Genomic DNA, 5,578 nt, shown 5'->3' with positions numbered 1-5,578 from the left:
GGTGCCGCGGGCTGGGCCCGTCCACCCGCGTGGTCCCACTGAGGGTCCCTTTGCCTTTTGCACAGGTGGGTCCGGGTGACTGTCCTCCCCGGCTGCGTGGGCTGCAGGACCGTGGCGGTTCCGGTGTCCTGCACCGCGCGCGGCGTCAAGGAGCGCATCTTCGCAGAGACCGGCTTCCCGGTGTCCGAGCAGCGGCTGTGGCGCGGCGACAGGGAGGTAGGCGGCCTGCCATCTGTGTTAGGACTTGCCGGTAGCGAGACCGAACGGGGTTTCCTTTGTGTCAGCCACGGGGGACGCGCGCTCAGGTTTACTCCCAGCCCCGTTTTGTCTGAATCTTCACGTCCTGCAGTTAAGATAAGTTTTTTGATGGGCATTATAGCCAGAAGAGGTTTTTTTTTTTTCTTTCCAATTTAGAGACATTATCTTTGAAGTGACTTAATCATTACCCATATTTTTCTATTTGTTGTAGATTTAACTGGAACACTGGTAAATATCTTCACCTTTTATATTTTGGAAGCTTTTTTGCATTTTTGAATCACAGAAATTTAGGGCTGAAAGGATCTTCAGACATAATTTAATATAGAATCTATTATTTTGAGGTGTAAACTTATGTTAAAATTTCCAAAGTGCAAATGATGGCGATAGATCAAAACTTTGGAAAATAGGAATATTTCACATTTTCATATGTATCCTTTAGGATTGATGAAAATTTTACAATTTTCTTAAAGACATTAATTGAAGACATTTTACTGAAAACTAACTTATTCTTTTATTCTAATAAATATCTTCACATTTTTATATGATAACGAACATCATTTCTAGCATTTAAGGGAGTCAAAAAGAGTTGAACAGACTCAAGGAATACTTGAGCAATAGAGAATGACATTTCAAATGCTGGATTTCCTTACTACCCCATACAAATATTGGTGAAGTACTTGGTATGTGTGATTTTTTTTTTTTTTTTAAGATGACGNGTGTTATCAGCACCGCACTCTCCGGAGTGAGCCACGGGCCTGCCCAGTACGTGTGATTTTTTTTTTTTTTGTCTTTTTTCCGTGTCCGTTGCCGGATCGCAACCCTCAGTGTCGCCCCTGTACCGGACCAGGACCGGCAACGGGATCGCAACCCTCGGTGTTGCCCCCGCGCCTCGCTCAGCCAGTGAGCGGGAACCGGTCTGTATGTGGGATCCGAACCCTCGGCGGGAGCGCTGCCGCGCTTCCCAAGCGGCGCACTAGCGCAGTGCGCCACCGGGCCGGCCCTGATTTTTAAGCCTTCGGTGTAATCTTGACCTCTGTGTACCTGGCTGGGTCAGCTTTCTGGTTCTTTGTACTTTTAGACACAGATTCTGGTTAATCTGCAGATGGTTCAGTCCTCATCAGTTCCCCATGGTGTTTGTTGGTGTGCAGACATTGACTTGACTGAGGACTTACAATCAAAAAGGAGCAAAGTTTGTCACTCTTATCTCTTTTTCTGTGCCTACCCCCACCTCTTAACCTTCCTCTCCTGCCCACTCTCCTGGTTCTGTACCCACTTCTTTGGTTACTCTACTTCTTTGGTTACTCCTCGGGCTCTACTTTGTCATCTTGTCCTCTAGATGTGGTCACACCCATAGGCTCAATTGTGGCTCAGTCTTGCCAGTAGAAGTATTTTTGCAGGTGTCTGCAAAAAGCATGGACATGGGATGGGAAAAGTGGCAGTGGTGCTTAGCGTTTGATACTGGGCAGGGGGAAGGGGGTCTAGGTAGGACACTTTTGTCATGGTGTGAGGTAATGAGGTTCCAGACTGCGGCCGTAAAGGTGAAACTGAAAGGAAAAGTTGTAGAGGAAACTTTATAAAAGACAGAATTACGGCAGTTTGGTACCAAAGGATGTGGGGCTTGGGTTTGTGTGTGTGTGTAGAATAAGGCAGAAGGCCTTGCCAAGGACGTTCACAGGCCTTGAGTCAGAACGGAAAAATATGGGTTCAATTAGCAAGTACATAGAGGGAGCTAATTTTGGAGAAAGTGTGATGATCAGTTTGCTTTTATGTATAGTTCAGCTGATGGTGAGACATCAAAGAAGCATCTAGGAAAATGTAGGAAACAGGTGGGTGACCTAGGTCCTTCTTTCTGTGTATGTATAACAGAGGCCACACTAATTCATGTGTTAGGATCTGCTTTCTCGTTTCTAATGTAAACGGCTTAAAACTAATTCTAAGCAGTTCTAAGGTCTTTATTGGATTGAGATATTCAACAGGCAGCTGCAGATCTGGGATAATGTGAGATCAGGACTAAAGATAGAATTTTGGGAAGTAACCGATGCTTAGCACATTTCTCTTTCTGTACTTTGGTAAAATATGTTGGAATATGATTAACATTTATTGAGCAGCTGTGTTTCAGGCACTGTTCTAGGAACTTTTTATATATATCATCTTATTTAATACTCATGAGAACCTTGTGAGTTAGTTATTGCTAGTCTATTTTGTGAAAGAGTACAGACAAGATTCAGAGAGATGAAGTATGAAGTCAGGATTTGAACCCTGGTCTGTTTGATTCCAAAGTCTATGGATCTTTTACTATTTCATACCCCAGAGAATCTGTCAGGGTGTCAACTGGAGATAAAATAAAAGTTAAATGTAAAGCTTGTTAAGAGAGGAAGGGCTTAAACCATTAAAATAAGCTTTAAAAGTTAGCCAGAAAACAAGTAGAGGGCACAATTCTCTCCTGATTCAGAGAGGATCTCTGTTGACCTGGTTAATTTAGTAAGGTGTGCCATCAAAAGGGTCACCTGTGTATAAGCAAATCCTTCATGGAAGTAGAGTTTTCTTTTCCTTTTTAGTTCAGATGCTGCTTAGAACCTTTTATATATGAATTACTGGTGAAAATTTTAAGTATTTCAGTGTCGGCAGGAAAAAAACACTGTTGACAACTGCTTGTCACTTGATGCTCTTGGTTGGTATTGGACTTAGTCGGCAGTAGGCACTTACATAGGCCTCAGTCTTTCTGGATCATCTACAATCTTCCTTTTCTTTGTCTCTGTTTTGCTTTTCCTGGTCTGGAAGTGGAGTTTGTAAGTGCCTCTTTTTACCTCCAGTTCCATGAAGAGACTGAATCTATAAACTCTAGCTGTGCCACTTCCTGATCCTTTTTCTTTACCAAATGTGTTTGAGCCTCAAACCAGGAAGTTTGAAGTATTACTTAACTTTTCTTTTGAATTGATCACAAATTCCCACCCTCCCAACTTTTGAATCTTGAGCATATCCCTGTGTCTTTGATGGCTGAACAAAGGANTTAGCAAGTACATAGAGGGAGCTAATTTTGGAGAAAGTGTGATGATCAGTTTGCTTTTATGTATAGTTCAGCTGATGGTGAGACATCAAAGAAGCATCTAGGAAAATGTAGGAAACAGGTGGGTGACCTAGGTCCTTCTTTCTGTGTATGTATAACAGAGGCCACACTAATTCATGTGTTAGGATCTGCTTTCTCGTTTCTAATGTAAACGGCTTAAAACTAATTCTAAGCAGTTCTAAGGTCTTTATTGGATTGAGATATTCAACAGGCAGCTGCAGATCTGGGATAATGTGAGATCAGGACTAAAGATAGAATTTTGGGAAGTAACCGATGCTTAGCACATTTCTCTTTCTGTACTTTGGTAAAATATGTTGGAATATGATTAACATTTATTGAGCAGCTGTGTTTCAGGCACTGTTCTAGGAACTTTTTATATATATCATCTTATTTAATACTCATGAGAACCTTGTGAGTTAGTTATTGCTAGTCTATTTTGTGAAAGAGTACAGACAAGATTCAGAGAGATGAAGTATGAAGTCAGGATTTGAACCCTGGTCTGTTTGATTCCAAAGTCTATGGATCTTTTACTATTTCATACCCCAGAGAATCTGTCAGGGTGTCAACTGGAGATAAAATAAAAGTTAAATGTAAAGCTTGTTAAGAGAGGAAGGGCTTAAACCATTAAAATAAGCTTTAAAAGTTAGCCAGAAAACAAGTAGAGGGCACAATTCTCTCCTGATTCAGAGAGGATCTCTGTTGACCTGGTTAATTTAGTAAGGTGTGCCATCAAAAGGGTCACCTGTGTATAAGCAAATCCTTCATGGAAGTAGAGTTTTCTTTTCCTTTTTAGTTCAGATGCTGCTTAGAACCTTTTATATATGAATTACTGGTGAAAATTTTAAGTATTTCAGTGTCGGCAGGAAAAAAACACTGTTGACAACTGCTTGTCACTTGATGCTCTTGGTTGGTATTGGACTTAGTCGGCAGTAGGCACTTACATAGGCCTCAGTCTTTCTGGATCATCTACAATCTTCCTTTTCTTTGTCTCTGTTTTGCTTTTCCTGGTCTGGAAGTGGAGTTTGTAAGTGCCTCTTTTTACCTCCAGTTCCATGAAGAGACTGAATCTATAAACTCTAGCTGTGCCACTTCCTGATCCTTTTTCTTTACCAAATGTGTTTGAGCCTCAAACCAGGAAGTTTGAAGTATTACTTAACTTTTCTTTTGAATTGATCACAAATTCCCACCCTCCCAACTTTTGAATCTTGAGCATATCCCTGTGTCGTTTGAGCCTCAAACCAGGAAGTTTGAAGTATTACTTAACTTTACTTTTGAATTGATCACAAATTCCCACCCTCCCAACTTTTGAATCTTGAGCATATCCCTGTGTCTTTGATGGCTGAACAAAGGAGGAAACATTGGGAGATCAAGATTGCAATTAATATTGTTTGCTTAATAATTTGAAGTTATTGTTTTCTTGCATATGAAGATGAGCATCTCTGAGGTTTATAAAGGAGGGCGAGGCTGGCAAGGACAGAGACCCAGATGTTCAAATTATTTTATAATCACCCTGTTTTAAAAACAAAATAGAAAGACTGAAATGGGCAGCTTTTAAGATTTCTTGTGGCCAATTGCATCTGGGGATGAATAAGACCAAAGTTATTTTGCTTGGTTGGAGTGATTTGGGGACCAGGAAAGGAAGCAAAACCCTCAAATCTTGGCAAGCTCAGGAGGAGAAAGCAGATAGCACTGCTGAGTTACTGTGCTGCCTGATTGCTCTTTTGGAAAATCACTTCCCTGCATTTCCCAGGTCATGGATTATGATCTACTGAAAGTATTGATTGTCAGATGCATGTAGCCAGGTTTTACTAACTGATTCCACTCAGTGTTGTCTTCCTTTTCAAGTCCTCTTTAAGAACTGGAAATATCTTCTGCATTATAGATTTCCTTCCTTCCTCTCTTCCTGCTTTTCTTCATTCTAATGTATCTTAGCTGTACTGACTTAGACTAATAATCCATGGCTCATGCATGGCTCTGTTTTAATAATTAATTAATTAACTAACAATGGAATGGCCATCTATAATAACATCATCCAACCAGAGAAATTAGAACACTGTCAGTAGTTTATATTTTATCTCTGTGTCTTCTCCCCAGCCTATAGCCTGTCTCTCTTCCCTTACCCCTTTGTGTTTATTATTCTGTTGCCTTTTTTGTAGTTGTTTTAATAGTTTTAAAGCATCTTTATCTGTGTATATGTACGTATATGTATGTATGTATATGTTTGTGCGTTTATGTGCACATGTGTATGTAGCC

At 40.7% G+C, this 5,578-nt stretch overlaps 1 long non-coding RNA gene across 1 annotated transcript in view; it reads left to right on the top strand.

Annotated features, from left to right (window-relative positions):
• Positions 1-213, top strand: part of LOC103596479 — a 45,610-nt gene extending 45,397 nt beyond the window's left edge. Inside the window, exon 3 of the long non-coding RNA XR_551050.1 lies at positions 66-213. This is a non-coding gene — a long non-coding RNA (uncharacterized LOC103596479). The remainder of the gene's footprint in view (positions 1-65) is intronic.
• Positions 214-5,578: the final 5,365 nt, after the last annotated feature.

The sequence above is a fragment of the Galeopterus variegatus genome, unplaced genomic scaffold (genome assembly GCF_000696425.1).
Source record: "Galeopterus variegatus unplaced genomic scaffold, G_variegatus-3.0.2 Scaffold2027, whole genome shotgun sequence".
Lineage (NCBI taxonomy): Eukaryota > Metazoa > Chordata > Mammalia > Dermoptera > Cynocephalidae > Galeopterus > Galeopterus variegatus.
This window is presented reverse-complemented; position numbering and strand designations above follow the sequence as displayed.